This window comes from Kogia breviceps, chromosome 14 (assembly GCF_026419965.1).
Source record: "Kogia breviceps isolate mKogBre1 chromosome 14, mKogBre1 haplotype 1, whole genome shotgun sequence".
NCBI lineage: Eukaryota > Metazoa > Chordata > Mammalia > Artiodactyla > Physeteridae > Kogia > Kogia breviceps.
The window spans coordinates 67296103-67313822 of record NC_081323.1 but is presented as its reverse complement, the minus strand read 5'-3'; positions in this window follow the sequence as shown (position 1 = coordinate 67313822).

The window sequence follows — 17720 nt, the reverse complement described above, 5'->3', positions numbered from 1 at the left end:
TGATCTCTTAGAAGCAGAGACTGGGTTGTTTTCTGGCTTTAGAAAAAAGATTTGACCACTGGAATGTGAACATTCCCTAAAATATCTAAACAACACATCTATTTCCATTGTCCTCTTCTCACACCTAGGTGACAACAAGGCACCTCCCTCATGAGGAGAATGGATTTTCCTTGATACAAGTCAGTTTTTTGACTTAAGGACAAGAAAATTCGGAGATGCCTTAATTGTGATATGGGATTTGGTAGGCAGCTGGGCTGAGCCCAGGAACACCCCACGGGGAGGTAAAGCTACTTGGGTTCTTGGAGTGAGTATGTGGCCTGAGCAGGTGTCCTGAGCCAGGCTGTGAATTTCCAGAACCCAAGGGTGAGAGCAACCTGACATTAACTTTAAGATGGATTATAGTGTCTTACATTCTGTTTTTCACTAATACTTTTCATATATAGAGTATCTTCCAAGAATTTCTTTTTTCATGATATTTTGTATTCCTACCTCTTCAGTGATTGAATTCATTGAGCATTTACGGGGTGGTAAGCGCTGTCCTTCGTACTGAAGATGGAAACCAAGATAAAGTTGCTGTATTCCAGAAGCTTTATATTTTAGAGAATGTCATGGTAGCAGGTGTGTTTTAAGAATTTGTTATATATTTCAATGACTTTTTTTTAGTGATAAAGACAAGTCATGGGTTTAAAATAAGACATTTTGCTCTATCAGTGGATCAACATTTCCTTCAGTGGTTCTGGGATAATGAAGAAAGTTAGTGAACATGTTACATAAAACTTTATGCATTAGAAATCTTGGACTTCTTCTGAAGATAGGAGATTTTAAATTCAGGACTAGAAACTCCTGGACCAAATTCTAGTGGAAATCTTGAGAAAGATGAAAGGAATTTACCAATGTCTGTCTGTGTGACCTTGGCTAGCTCTCTTGTCTGTTTCTTCATTTACAAATGATGGAGTTGGTCTGGATGTTTATAATAAAGTCCCTTTCAGCTCTAAGAGTCTATGACTTTGGTCTAGATCTGAAATTACTCTGACAAGGAATTTTAATAGATGTTGCCTAATTGCCAACCAAGGAAATGTTTTCTATGAACACACCAATACTATTTTGGTATTTCATCTTTGTTAAGTAAAAAATGATGTGTGTTGTTTGTATTTTATTTCTTTAATTAATTGGAGAGGTTGGGCAGATTTTCATATATATTAAATTTGAATTGTTGCTCTTTTCTTTAAAAAATTCTATGATTTTGTGATTCAGATAAGACACTGTAAAGTTACCTTGCCATCAAGTTCTTGGCTGATTTATTGGAGGCCTTATTATTATTATTTTCCAGTGAAATAGATTTCACTGTTAAACAAGAAGGAAGCTACATGGAGGTGAAAAGCTTTTTCAAAAATAGCTCTAACTTATCAAAAAGAAATAAAAATATAACTCATACAAAACTGCTGAAATACATGGAAACTAAAACAATCTGGACATAAAACAAAGCTGAAGCTTTTTGTGATTCCCATACCAAGATGACTATTTGATCAAGAATCTGAATTGAAATTCACCAATGTCATCAACTGTAGTCATTTTCCTTTCAAAATTGTAATGCCAACTACTTTTTTTATGCTCTAGAGAATGAGTGTGTTCACTTTATACATGTATTTATAATTGAAAATATCTTTTTTGGGATAAATTATTCCTTTACTGAAAAAATTAGTGGCTTAGGGCTTCCCTGGTGGCGCAGCGGTTGAGAATCCGCCTGCAGATGCAGGAGACACGGGTTCGTGCCCTGGTCCGGGAAGATCCCACATGCCGTGGAGCAACTAAGCCCGTGAGCCATGGCCGCTAGGCCTGCGCGTCCGGAGCCTGTGCTCCGCAATGGGAAAGGCCACAACAGTGAGAGGCCCGCATACCGCAAAAAAAAAAAAAAAAAAAAAAAAAAAAAAAAAAAAATTAGTGGCTTAATTTATTATTACACGATGTCTCTGTTGACATCTGTTGACTGAAAATGCTTTTATGTATTGCTGGTTGTTTAGTACACTGTTGCTTATCAAACCCATGATGCCTTTTAAATATTTTTCAAAATTCACACAATTGTTACTACATCATTTATGCTGTTGGTAACAACTTCCTCTTTATCCTTGGTTGGAAAGACTAAAAGTGAATTTCCAAAGAGTAATTTTGATTTTCAGGGCTGCTGGGAATCCTAAGTTTGAGTCCAAATCTTGACACTTGACTGCTTGTGTGACCTTCAGCAAACTACTTAATATGATCCTCAGTTTTATCATCTGTAAATTGGGAGTAATAATAAAATATACCTCAGAGGTTGTTGACAGAATTAGCTGAAATAATGCATATAAAGTACTTGGATTATTGCCTAGAAATGTATTCATAATTAATACATATTATTTATTATTATCTCACTAGAAAAAAATAATAAAAAATTCCACTGCATTGGAAAGCTATTTCACAACAAAATGATAATGATGATAATTAAAATGATAAGTCATTCTGTTTACTATACATCAGTGGTATTGTTCTAATGATACTCAAATTTGAGCATGCATCAAAATTAGTTGGAGGGCTTGTTAAAACAGAGATTGCTGGGCCCCATCCCCAGAGTGGGTGTCTGGGGAAGGGCTTGAGGATTTGCCTTTCTAACATTCCCGGGTGATGTTGAGGCCAGTGGTCCAGGGACCACACTTAGAAAACCACTATTCCAAGCATCTTACCAGCTCATTTGATCCTTATCACAAATTCTTGTGACTGTGACTGATTTCCTCAAAGGAGAAAACTTTGCCCCTCCCCCCACCCCTCCCGCTCCCCTCTGCCTGGCAGGAGAGATTACATCTGCAGGCCCAGACCCTGTCCCGCCATGTTCCCTCACTCCAGTCTCTGAGGGTGTTTTCCCATTTGAGGGTTTGGAGTTAAGCAGCCTCAGAATATTTTCTTGTTGTATATGGGCCCTTAACACTGCCAGGCAGCCACATTGCACTTTCCTTGTCCATTCACTCTCCCACTTTCTTTTCTTTTTTAACAATTTTATTGTGGTAAGAGCATTTAGCATGAGATACACCCTCTTAAAAAATTTTTAAGTGTGCAAGGCAGTATCGTTAACTATAGGCACAATGTTGTACAGATTTCTAGAACTTATTCGACTTGCATAATCGAGACTTTACGCCTGTTGCTGAGCAATACCCCATTCCCCCCCTCCCTCCAATCCCTGGCAACCACCAATTTTATTTTCTGACTCCATGAGTTTGACTAGTTTAGAGACCTCATATGAGTGGAGTCATGCAGAATTTGTCCTTTTCTGGTTGACTTACTTCAGTCAGCATGATGTCCTCAAGGTTCCTCCATGTTGCAGCACATCGCAGGATGTCCTTTTTTGAAGACTGAATCGTATTTCATTATATGTATAGACCACATTTTCTTTATCCACTCATCCACTGATGGATGTTTAGGTTGTTTCCATATCTTGGTTATTGTGAATAGTGCTGCAAGGAATATTGGAATGCTAATATCCTTCAAGATACTGATTTCAGTTCTTTTGGACAAATACCCCGCAATGGGATTTCTTTGTCATATGGTAGCTCTATTTTTAACCTTTTCGAGGAATATTCATGCTGTTTTCCATAGCATCTCTCACTTTCTTAAACAACTGTTTTATACCTCTTCTCTCTTCTCAAACTCCATCTCTTCCCCATCCTCACTCTCAGCTGATGCTCATGTTTCTTATCTCATTGGGAAAAATGAGTCAACAAGTGAGCTCACACTGACTCCCACAAGCTCATCCCCCCACATCCTGGCGTTGGCACTCCCCAACAATGACTTCCCACATGTGCCCATAGGTGAACTATTTGTACGCCCATCTAGAGACATTCCTTCTACTAATGCACTAAATCCCATCTCCCTTTGACTGTTTAAGAACATCACTCCATCTATTCTTCCCTTTCCTCCTACATCATTATTTTTCTCTTTTCTGGATAATTCTCATCATTATGTAAACACAGTATTATTTCTTCCATTAAAAAAAAAAACCCTTTTGAACCAGGCTCCTTAGAGATACTGATTCTAGGGCTTGGATAGGAAATATACAAGATAAGCCTGGAGTATCTTGTAGTAGCAGAAAGTTAAAAATATCAAAGAAGGAAAGAAAGAAAGGAAGAAAGAATCTCATAATGATGGGAGTATGTCAAAGGGATACAGAAGCCAACTGAAAGGGCTTCCAATGGTCAAACCTGGAAAAATTTGTGCAAGAAAATAAAGCTGTATTGGATTATAACCCCATGTATAAAAAATTAAATAGCCATGAGTCTATATTGATATAAATTAATAAGTGGATAAGTATTATAGATAAATGAAGGAGAAGAGACAAACCTCCCATGAAGAATGCCAAATAATTTATGTACATACTCTGCCCTTAAGGAGATGGAGAATAACTCCCCATTTCCTAGATGCAGGTTGCACATAGTGACTTTCTTCAAAAGAGTACAGTATGGAAAGGGATAAAAAAGGTAACTTTATAGTGGAGAAATCTGACAAACACGTTGATAGTATGTCCCTTAATATGATATTATGAGAATGGCACTTTACCTCTGTGTTCTTCCTCCCCCCAAATACAGTACCTCCATACATTCTCATGAGAAAAACATGAGATAAATTCAAATTGAGGCTATTTACAATAGCCAGGACATGGAACCAACCTAAATGTCCATTGACAGATGAATGGATAAAGAAGATGTGGCACATATATACAATGGAATACTACTCAGCCATAAAAAGAAACAAAACTGAGTTATTTGTAGTGAGGTGGATGGAACTAGAGTCTGTCATACAGAGTGAAATAAGTCAGAGAGAAAAACAAATACTGTATGCTAACACATATATATGGAATCTAAAAAAAAAGGTACTGATGAACTTAGTTGCAGGGCAGGAATAGAGATGTAGACATAGAGAATGGACTTGAGGACACGGGGTGGGAGGCTGGGGTGAAGTGAGAGTAGCATTGACATATATATACTACCAAATGTAAAATAGTTAGCTAGTGGGAAGCAGCAGCATAGCAGAGGGAGATCAGCTTGGTGCTTTGCAAATGACCTAGAGGGGTGGGATAGGGAGGATGGGAGGGAGCCTCAAGAGGGAGGGGATATGAGGACATATGTATGCCTATAGCTGATTCACTTTGTTGTACAACAGAAACTAACATGGTATTGTGAAGCAATTATACTGCAATAAAGATCTATTAAAAAAATTCAAATTGAGGGACAGTCTACAAAATACCCAACTAATAATAATGATAATAATCCTCAAAACTGTCAAGTTCATAAAAAACAAGGGAAGTCTGAGAAAACCATCCAACTGGGAGGAGACTAAGGGGCATGACTACTGAATGTAATGTGGTGTCCTGGATGGGATACTGGGACAGAAAAAGGGCATTAGGGAAAAAATGAGGAAATTGGAATAAATGGATTTTAGTTAATAATAATGTATCAATATTTGTTCATGAATTGTGACAATGTCTCATACTAAGATATGAGTAAGATATTAATAATAGGGAAACTGGGTATGGGGTATCTATGAACTCTGTACTATCTTCACAATAATTCTGTAAATCTAAAACTTCTAAAATGAAAAAAAAAACCACAAACATCCTTTTTTTCTTGACCCAACTTTCTCTACCAGATACCACTTCATTTCTTTTCTTTCCTTTGCATCGAAACTCAAAATATCTTTATATATTGCCTAATTTCAGTTCTTTCCCTTCCATTAAAAATAATCTTACTCCATCAGGTATTAGCCTCCTGCACTACACTGAAAATACTTTTGTGAAGGTCACCAGTGACCTCCATGTTGACCTTCATGGTGTTAAAGCCAATGGCTGCTTGACCCATCAGCCATACTTGACATACTTGATCAAACACTTCTCTCCTGACTTCCAGGTTACTATGTCCCCCTGACTTCCTCTTACTCTATTCACTGCTCTTTCACAGTATCCTTGGCTGGTTTCCAAACTCTTAATGTTGGAGGGCAGTGAACTCAGTTCTTAGCCCTCTTCTGTTCTTTGTATTCTCTGCCTTGATGATCTCATCTAGCCTCATGACTTTGGATATTATCCTCGTGGTGAAAACTCTAACTTATTTCTCTAGTTTGGACTTCTCTCCTGAACTGCAGAGTTATACCTCTAAACCTCACTTGCATATCCAATAGACACCTCAAACTCAACATGTTCAAAACCAAACTTCTGTTCTTTCTCCCCACTCAAACCTACTCTAGCCTTCCCATGGTAGTTGATGTCAACTCCATCCTTCCAAATGATAAGATCAAATGTCTCTTTCCTTTGCATCCCATGCCCACCCTGCAGGAAACCCTCTTCTGCTTTTCCTTCAATATATACCTAAAGTTCAACCCCTTCATCATCTCCATTGCCCTTGGCCACTATCGTCTTTCACTTGGATTACTGCAATAACGTCCTAACTGATTTTCTTGCTTCTACCCTGGCCCTATTCAGTCTATTCCCAACACAGCAGGTGGTGACTGTTCAAATGTAAGATCATGTCATTCACTTACTCCACAGTCTCCTCATTTTGACCACAGTGAGAGCCAAAGTCTTATAATGGCCCATAAAGCCCCCCAGGATCTGTCCCTACCACCTCCCTGACCTCATCTTATATTACTCTCCCCTCACTCACTCAGCTCTAGACACTCGTCCACTCCCCTTCCATCTCAGGGTGTTTGCATTGATGGTTCCCTCTGACTGTAACATGTCCCTTCACTTTTTCTCTACACTCCCTCAGCTCCTTCAATTCTCTGTTCAAATGTTGCTCTTTCCAGTGTAGTTTCGATTTGCGTTTCTCTAATGATTAGCGATGTTGAACATCTTTTCATGCCTCTTGGCCATCTGTACATCATCTTTGGAGAAATGTCCATTTAGGTCTTCTGCCCATTTTTTGATTGGGTTGCTTGTTTGGATGATATTAAGCCTCATGAGCTGTTTGTAAATTTTGGAGACTAATCCCTTGTCCGTCACATCATTTGCAAATATTTTCTCCCATTCTGTGGGCTGTCTTTTCATTTTGTTTATGGTGTCCTTTGCCATGCAGCAGCAACATGGATGGACGCAGAGACTGTCATACTGAGTGAAGTAAGTCAGACAGAGATAGAGAAATATCGTATGATATCCCTTATATGTGGAATCTAAAAAAAAAAATGACACAAATGAACTTATATACAAAAAACAAATAGACTCACAGACTTAGAGAATGAACTTATGGTTACCAGTGGGGAAAGATCAGGGGGAGGGATAGTTAGTGAGTTTGGGATTGACATGTATGCACTGCTATATTTAAAATGGATAACCAACAAAGACCTACTGTATAGCACAGGGAACTCTGCTCAATGTTATGTGGCAGCCTGGATGGGAGGGGAGTCTGGGGGAGAATGGATACATGTATATATGTGGCTGAGTCCCTTTGCTGTGCACCTGAAACTATCACAACATTGCTAATCAGCTATACTCCAATATAAAATTAAAAGTTTTAAAAAATGTTGCTCTTTCCACATCATAACCTGCCTCCACTCCACATTCTTAGCACTCTTGGTCCTCCTCCTCTGTTCTACCTTCTCTTTCTTTCTTCCTTCCTTTCTTTTGTCATTTGACAGGTCATAAATTTACTTATTTTCTGTGTTGGTTGTATCCACTGCAAAAATGTAAACTCTATGAAAGAAGAGTTGTTTTTCTCTTTTCTTCACTGATGTACCCCAAGTGCCTAGAGCATTGTTTGGCACATAGTAGGTGATCAGTAAGTGGTTAGCAAATAAAGAGTCAATTAATCCTGCCATTTGTCGCAACATGGATGAATCTTGAGGGCATTATGCTCAGGGAGATAAGTCAGATAGAGGAAGATAAATACTGTATGATCTCGCTTACATGTGGAATCTAAAAATATCGAACTCATGGAAACAGACAGTAGAATTGTGGTTACCAGGGGTTGGGTGTGTGGGAATTGGGGATATATTGTTTAAGGGTACAAACTTACCACTAGTGGATAAATAATTCCTGGAGATCTAATGCAGAGCGTAGCAGTTATAGTCAACAATACCGTATTATAGACTTCAAAGTTGTTAAGAGAGTAGATCTTAATTGTTCTCACTACAAAAGGAAATAATAACTATGTGACATGATATTGCAATATATAAGTGTATCAAATCAACATGCCATAGAGCTTAAATGTACATAATGTCATATGTCAATTATAGCTCAATAAAAAAATGATGGAAGAAGAAAAAAGTCCAGAAAAAAAGTTATCTCCTCAAGTTTAGGATAAAGCAGGGACAAATGACTTCTTTGTCTTTAAAACAGTGGTTCTCAACCAAGGGAGATCTGGTCTTCCTCCCTTCCTCCCTCTCTCTCCCCTCCCACCCCTGGAACATTTGGCAATGTCTGGAGACATTATTGGTTGTCACATCTTAGGGGATACTACTGGCATCTAGGGATGCTGCTAAACATCCTACAGTACACAAATAGCTCCCCACAATAAAATTATCTAACCCCAAATGTCAACAGTTCTGAGGATGAGAAACCTTCCTTTAAAGAACCTATCTGAGGGCTTCCCTGGTGGCGCAGTGGTTGAGGGTCCGCCTGCCGATGCGGGGGACGCGGGTTCGTGCCCCGGTCCGGGAGGATCCCGCATGCCGCGGAGCGGCTGGGCCCGTGAGCCATGGCCCCTGGGCCTGCGTGTCCGGAGCCTAAACTCCAGGATCACTTGGACATTAATTTCGTCCACCACAGCCTTTGCTGACACAGAGGACCTTATTTTCTTGTTTCGGACAATGTTTCCTTTCCCAGGGGGCCAAGTCTGAGAGCGGGAGCAAATTTCATTTGCTCCCTCCTAAATCTCTGAAATGGAAAAAGGGTCTCAATATTTCCCTCTCTCTCCCAGTCTTTGAAGCCCTCCAAAGTGGGCCATGGCAGTCAGCTCACAACAAATTCCCCAGACACAATTTAAATGTCATTTCAGGGCTGGGACTAGCACATGAATATTTAAGATGTAAATTGTTCGGGTCGTGCCTAAATCTTTTATGGATTTTATTCGATGAGAAAAATGTCACTACTTTTTGATAAAGTTTGCTTTCCCTCCATATTATCAACAAACCCAGCCAAGTGAACCAGACTGCATCTGCCAGAGAGAATAGGGCTGCTTGTTTGGGGGACAATATTAGATTCTGTTTCATTCCCAGCATGCCGTATTTATGGTTCAAAACCCAAAGAACGGGTAGGATATTTGTCCTAGGTCAGTGTGTCCTGGCTGGCAAAAGCATTTGGCATATACCAAATACGTCTGGGTGGAGGGTGGGAGCTGGAAGTGAAATTAAATAATCTAATCCTAGGTGGAAAATTAGGTACCTTGATAGTTGATCATATAGCAATATTGAAATTACCCTATCCTAACACCAGAGATTACTCCTTTCCCATTCTGCAGTTTGAATCCCAAAGGCTAGATATATCTACATATCACAGGCAAAGAAAAAGTACAAAAGAAGGACGGGGAGGGAGAGAGAGACACACACAGAGGGAGGGAGGGAAGGAAATATTTAACACTTTTAAATTCCACGGACTCCAAGAAAGAATATCTATTTTAATCTTTTTGTAAGAAATTATGCCTCCTACATCTCACTCCCAGCCCCTACCCAGAAATTAATTTTGAATGTTATTATAAAAGCAACCTCTCTTTTCTCTGAATGCTGCTTTTGATTTTGACAGGGTGTCTGTAACGCTGCTATTAGACAAATTTTCATTAAGTAATAAGCTAGTTCTTGGGCAAAACAAATTTTTTGTCATCTCGTGAAAATTTAAAAAAACCGTAATTAGGAAGAAAATCACTAATTGTAAGGCACAAAATTTGTTTGCTAAGAGTAGTCATTAAGAGGCGTCAAAAGCATTAGCAACTTCATTATTAGAAAACAACAATTAAAATGCAAGTGGAATTGAAGTATTTGCCCAGACATCATAATGGCTGTACATTTTACAGGTCTATAATTGTGGCTTGATTTGAGGTATTGTTGGTACTTTTTAAGGGACAATATGCAGTGGGCCTAAATACTTAAAGTACCATGGCTTTTGGGTTCTAAATAACAGACTCAAGTTTTAATTTCTGGAAAACATTACCATAGAGAGAGTTACTTAACTATACTGTCAGTGCTGTTACTGCTTTAGGATTGTGATGAACTGGGCCAAACCAGGACAAAGAGTAATGTTTCTGGGCCCCAGACAGTTCATGATACCAGCTTTGCATGTAAAGTGCCCCACGTCTGACATCAGTGTGAAATTTGCACATCACTTCCAGATATATTTCCTTTCTTAAGAATAACTCGGGGCTTCCCTGGTGGCGCAGTGGTTGAGAGTCCGCCTGCCGATGTAGGGGACACGGGTTCGTGCTCCGGTCCGGGAAGATACCACATGCTGCGGAGCAGCTGGGCCCGTGAGCCATGGCCGCTGAGCCTGCGCGTCCTGAGCCTGCGCTCTGCAGCGGGAGAAGCCACAATAGTGAGAGGTCCGCGTACCGCAAAAAAAAAAAAAAAAAAAGAGAGAGAATAACTATTGTTGTTTTTGCTTCCTGACAAGCATACTCTTTGGAAAATTGAGGAAATGCAGAAACTTGTAATGAAGGGATTAAAAATTCTTCTTAATTCCATCAAGCAGAGATAGACAGTGTGAACGTTTTTGTTGTACTCTCTCATCTTTTTATTGTATTTGAAACATTTTATTGAATCATAGCAATCATATGATAAAGCATACAAATTTTAAGTGTCCAACTTACAATGAATTTTTACTTATACATCGATGTATCCACCACCTAGATCAAGAGAAATAATGTTTCCAACAACACCCCACAATTCCCTTTTCAATCAATACTCACCTCTCTGTCTCCCGTATTTTGGTCCTTCTCACAATAGTTTCCATGATTTTGAACTTAATGTAAATGGACTCATATGAAATATCCCTTGTGGGTCTAGCTTCTTTTATTCAACATTATATTTGTGGGATTCATCTATCTTGTTATTGTATGTAGCTATATTCTTTGTTATTGCTATTCTGTTGCTATATTGTGATTCCATTGTATCCTATACCACAGTCTGTTTTTCCATTGATGAACATTTGAGTTGTTTCCAGTTTTTAGGTGTTATGAATAAAGGACACACATTCTTGAAAATGTCTTTTGGTGGATAGGCACTCATTTCTCTTGGATTCCTGTCCTTTGTGTGTGTGCATGTGAGTGTAGATTATATTTTATAGGAAGTTGCACTCACATCTGTTTCTCCATTTCCACATCTATCTCTGTATTCTTATCGACCATAGGAGTCCAGTGCCTCCCAGGAAACAGGCCTGTCTGATCAACGCTAGCAGGCACAGGCATTGGCTGGGGCAGGCTGGGGGAAGCAACATGGCTGTACATGCTGGGTAATTCTTTCAATTCTTTTCTCTCCTCCCTTATCCAGCCAGCTTATCCTAGGATTTAGCCCTAGTCAGTGGCCTGGCATCCAGTAAAGGAGGTGAGGACAGCTCCTGAGGGGAACACGTGTTGCCTTGTCAGGGAGAAGCTTCTGCAGCATCTTCCAGCACAGCGGAGCTCTTTCTGGGGAAGAGTGGGCCACATCTGCAAACCCAGAGACCCCAGGGGGGTTTGCAGAGTCCATACCCTCCATATCCTGGTTGGCCTCCAGCCAGGTGTCTTCATTCTATGTTTCTGGATGCCAGCCTTTCCCCACCAGGCCCCTATCCTTTTCATAACAGACCTACCGTGGCTGAGCACTCACATGTCTCTGGGGCTCTGTAAGTTCTAGCAATTGGGTCATCAGCCTGCTACTCAGCTGTGTCTGCTCTTGCCTTATAGAAGATAAAGTCTCTCTGGGTCTCACACTTTGCCGTTAACTATTTGTTGACAGCCTCTAATCTTTCCATATTCTTCTGTAGGGCATCAATACAACTTGGTGGTGACCAGCCAACTCTGCATTGCTAGCCCCCTATTTTTAAATTGCTTATATCACTACATTTGCTACAGCATTTCCTTGCATGGGGACATTTTCCCAGGTCACCATCAGTGAAATTTTTAATAATTCAGCCACCAGCTTGTGACAGAGACTATCCATATTCACTTTTCAACCAGGAAGCCATCTTCTTCACCTGCATGGCAGTGGGTGAGCTAGTCTCAGATCCCCGTCTTACTGCCTATTTTCTCGGTCCACATCTGGCCTCACTTGTGTTCGTTCCAGTTTTCTGAGAAGCAGACCCCAAGACAGGATCAAGGATGGTGTTAGGGGACATGCTTGTGAAAGGAAAAAGTGAGGGAGCCAGAGAAGGCTAGAGGAGCCACCAGGCCACAATATAAGTCTGACCTTGAGTGAAGGAGAGAGGGACAGAAGGTTGGATGAAAGCATCCTAGACTATCATGCAGTCTAAGGAAGGTTCACAAGGTTCACAAGGCTGTCATGGAGATCTTGAGCCAATGTTGGCTGTCAGAGGAGTCTCATGTCTCCCAGGATGGCCTGCTGCTTTCAGACATTGGACATTGGTTGGAAGCATCTCGTGGATGCATGGCTTTCATGCAAATACAGTGATAGCTTTCCAGTGGCAGCACTTAGGTTCTTAGTCATTTAGCTTGGACCCTTTAGCTGGAGATCTGTGAGGTGCATTCTCCAGGTCACCAAAAATGGGATAAGCACAATGTCTGGAATAAAGTGTCCATAAGAGTTAGCTGTAGTTACTAACCATTTCCTTACATCCCTAACACTTAGAGTTTTTGATTTTTACTTTCATAAGCTATGCTGCTTTGAACATTTGGTGTAACTCATTGTTTCCTTAGAATAGACTTCTGGAATTGGAATGGTGGGATGAAAGAGTGTGAACATTTAACTCCCTTTTGAAAATTTTTTAATTTTTTAATTGAAGTAGAATTGATTTATAGTGTTTCAGGTGTACAGCAAAATGACTCAGTAGTATATATATGTGTGTGTGTGTGTGTGTGTGTGTATGTATATATTTTAGATTATTTTCCATTATAGGTTATTACAAGATATTGAATATAGTTCCCTGTGCTAAATGGTAGATCCTTGTTGGTTATTTATTTTATATATAGTAGTGTGTATCTGTTAATCCCAAATTCCAGATTTATCCCTTCTGCCCTTTCCCCTTTGGTAACCATAAGTTTATTTTCTATATCTGTAAGTCTATTTCTGTTTTGTAAATAAGTTCATTTGCATCATTTTTTGAGATTCCTCATATATGATATATGATATTTGTCTTTCTCTGGCTTACTTCATTTAGTATGATAATCTCTAGGTCCATCCATGTTGCTGAAAATGGCATTATTTCATTCTTTTTTATGGCTGAGTAGCATTCCATTGCATATGTATACCACATCTTCTTTATCCATTCATCTGTTGATGGACATTTAGGATGCTTCCATGTCTTGGCTATTGTAAATAGTGCTGCTATGCTGCTATGAATATTGGGGTGCATGTATGTTTTCGAATTAGAGTTTTCTCTGGATATATGCCCAGAGGTGGGATTGTTGGGACATATGATAACTCTATTTTTAGATTTTTAAAGAACCTCCATACTCTTCTCCCTAGTGGCTGCACCAATTTACTTTCCCACCAACAGTGTAGGAGGGTTCCTTTTTTTCCACACCCTCTCCAGCATTTATTATTTGTAGACTTTTTTTTTAACTTTTTATTTTATATTGGAGTATAACTGATTAACAATGTTGTGATAGTTTCAGGTGCACAGCAAAGCAATTCAGCCATACATATACATGTATTCATTCTCCCCCAGACTCCCCTCCCATCCCAGCTGCCACATAACATCCAGCAGAGTTCCCTGGGCTATACAGTAGGTCCTTGTTGGTTACCCTTTTAAACTATAGCAGTGTGTACATGTAAGTCCCAAACTCCCTAACTATCCCTTCCCCTCATCCTTCCCCCCTGGTAATCATAAGTTCATTCTCTAAGTCTATGAGTCCGTTTCTGTTTTGTAAATACATACATATGTATCATTTCTTTTTAGATTCTGCATATAAGTGATATCATACAATATTTCTCTTTCTCTGTCTGACTTACTTCACTCAGTATGACAATCTCTAGGTCCATCCATGTTGCTGCAAATGGCATTATTTCTTTTTTTTAAATGGCTGAACAATATTCCATTGTATATATATACCACATCTTCTTTACCCATTCATCTGTCAGTGGACATTTAGGTTGTTTCTATGTCTTGGCTTCTGTAAATAGTGCTGCTATAAACATTTGGGTGCACGTATCTTTTTGAATTATGGTCTTCTCCAGATATACACCCAGGAGTGGGAATGCAGGATCATATGGTAGCTCTATTTTTAGTTTTTTAAGGAACCTGCATACTATTCTCCATAGTGGCTGCACTAATTTACGTTCCCACCAACAGGGTAGGAGGGTTCCTTTTTTTCCACACCCCCACCAACATTTATTTGTAGACTTTTTGATGATGCACATTCTGACTGGTGTGAGGTGATAACTCATTGTAGTTTTTTATTTGCATTTTCTCTAATAATTAGCATTGTTGAGCATCTTTTCATGTGCCTTTTGGCCATCTGTATGTCTTCTTTGGAGAAATATCTAATTAGGTCTTTTGCCCATTTTTTTGATTGGGTTGTTTGTTTTTCTGATATTGAGCTGTATGAGCTGTTTGTATATTTTGGAACTTAATCGCTTGTTGGTTGCATTGTTTGCAAATATTTTCTCCCATTCTGTAGGTTTTCTGTCTTTTCATTTTATTTATGGTTTCCTTTGCTGTGCAAAAGTTTTTAAGTTTAATTAGGTCCCATGTGTTTATTTTTGCTTCTGTTTTCATTAGTCTAGGAGATGGATCCAAAAAGATATTGCAGGATTTATGTCAAAAAGTGTCCTGCCTATGTTTTCCTCCAGGAGTTTTATAGTATCTGGTCTTACATTTAGGTCTTTAATCCATTTTGAGTTTATTTTTGTGTATGGTGTTAGAGAATCTTCTAACTTTATTCTTTTACATGTAGCTGTCCAGTTTTCCTAGCACCACTTGTTAAAGGGACTGTCTTTTCTCCATTGTACATTCTTGCCTCCTTTGACATAGATTAATTGACTATAAGTGTGTAGGTTTATTTATGGACTTTGTATCCTGTTCCATTGATCTATGTGTCTGTTTTTGTTGCCAGTACCATACTGATTTGATTACTTTAGCTTTGTAGTATAGTCTGAAGCCAGAGAGTGTGATTCCTCCAGCTCCATTTTTCTATTTCAAGATTGTTTTTGCTATTTGAGTTTTTTTGTGTTTTAGTACAAATTAAAAAATTTTTTATTCCAGTTCTGTGAAAAGTGACATTGGTAATTTGATAAGGATTGCATTTAATCTGTAGAGTGCCTTGGGTAGTATGGTCATTTTAACAATATTGATTCTTTCAATCCAAGAATGTGGTATATCTTTCCATCTATTTGTGTCATCTTCAGTTTCTTTCATCAGTGTTTTATAGTTTTTGGAGTACAGGTCTTTCCTCCTTAGGTTGGTTTATTCCTAGGTATTTTATTCTTTTTGATGTGATGGGAAATGGCATTGTTTCTTTAGTTTCTCTTTCTGATATTTTGTTGTCAGTGTATAGAAATGCAACAGATTTCTGTATATTAATTTTGTATCCCACAACTTTACCAAATATATTGACCAGCTCTAGTAGTTTTCTGGTGGTGCATTTAGGATTTTCTATGTATAGTATCATGTCATCTGCAAACAGGGACAGTGTTACTTCTTCCTTTCCAATTTGGATTCCTTTTGTTTCCTCTTCTTCTCTGATTGCTGTGGCTTAACACTCTTAATGCAGGTTTGCCAATTGCCCTTCTGAAAGGCGGGACAAATTCATACCCCCCACTTTGGAGTAAGAGAGGTCTGCTTCCTCTTACCCATGTGAGATACTTCTGTAGTCTGGGTATATAAATGGTCATGCTGCACAATGGAGAGCATATGCTGGGATTCATGACATGGACTAGTGGGAGAGGGAGGAGAATGATTAGTTTAGTATGGGATGACTTGTGCATGGACTTCCTTGACCAAAATGTTTAGGTTAAGAGGGGGCATGGATTATCCAGACTCATATCCTCCTCGTACCATCTTTACATAGGTACTTAGTTGATAAAATAGCTGTCCTTTATTTATACTTAATTTTTGGAGAAAGAGATATAGAGGTCAAGAGCTACTGATTGCACATTGTGTGAATGTCAGTGTGGAATAGTGGGAAATGCCCTGTATTTAGAGCTCGGTGGACCTGGAGTTGAATTCTGGCTCTGCTGGTGGATTGTTGAACCTCTCTGAGCCCCCATCTGCAAAAGTATTAGCAACTGGAAGTAGGCATTTCTTTCTTTCTTCCTTCCTTCCTTCCTTCCTTCCTTCCTTCCTTCCTTCCTTCCTTCCTTCCTTCCTTCCTTCCTTCCTTCCTTTCTTTCTTTCTTTCTTTTCTTTCTTTCTTTTCCTTTCCTTCTCTTTCTTTCTGGCCTCCTATTTTCTATTCCCCTTTCCTAACAAAACCCAATCTGCCTTTTGGGGAATTATCATCTCTCTATTATGATGTGGCCATTGTGGGGCAGTGATATACAAGCTCTTTCCCTTTGGAAAGCCTTTCTGTGGATGCTCTCTTTTAACAGTCTGGAATATACAAGGAGGAGGCTTGTGATCTAGGATATGGAATTCTGAGCAGAGGGATGCAGTCACAAGATTCTGTGGATGCCAGTTCAGTCCAGTTGGGGGAGGGCACTAAGGTGAGAATAATGAACAATTTCTTCTACCAGGAGCATCTCTGTTTAAATCCTAGCTCTTCAGTCTTCCCACTGATGAACTCCTTTTAGTAAATTCCTTCTCTGCTTGTGTCAATTTCTGTTGCTTGCAAGCAAAGACCCCTCAACAGATAGACAGTTATGCCCTAAGGTGTTGTGTGTGTGTGTGTGTGTGTGTGTGTTTTCAAATGAGAATTAATTGAGAGTGCATATTAGCTCAATCAGACTCTAGAAAGGTTGAAATTGGGGTGGGGGAAATCTTGATTTCCAGTTTTCTTCTATCCTACAACTTCTGCCTCTTTGTTTCTGCTAGCAACTGTCCTTTTCCTCCAACAGCAATTTTTACTTACAAAATGCTTTATAAGCATGATATAATTATCCATACTGATATGCTGTGCTGTAGAATTCCTTTGGAGAACAGACAATTGAATTGCAAAAAGCTAGGAATTAACTTATCTGTTTTGAAGAGATGTGGCAGGGAACGGGGTGGGGCTTTTTGATTGTGGCTCAAAAACTGATTCTAATTCCTATTTTTATTGCTGGTTTAGCTGATGCCACCTTTAGTTCTTTACCTTTGCTGCTATTTCTTTTCTAAGTGACTTAGGAAATGGCATACTTGACTCCACCCCAAATATATTTACTTAAACATTTAAAATATGTCTCCATACGCATGTAGCTGGGTGATTTGGGAAACATTGCAAACCCAACAAAATTCCAGCTTTACTTAAAATATTGAGACCAAAGTTGAAAATCTGAATAATTCTCTTAAATACTGAACTACTCATTTTATTCTGAATACAAAGATATGTCTATAGCACAGTTAGTGGTTATAGTGGTTAAGGTTAACTTTGGAGTTAGAGCTTGGTTTAAATCCTAGTTCTGCCATTTACAAGCCCTCCCTGTGAAAACAC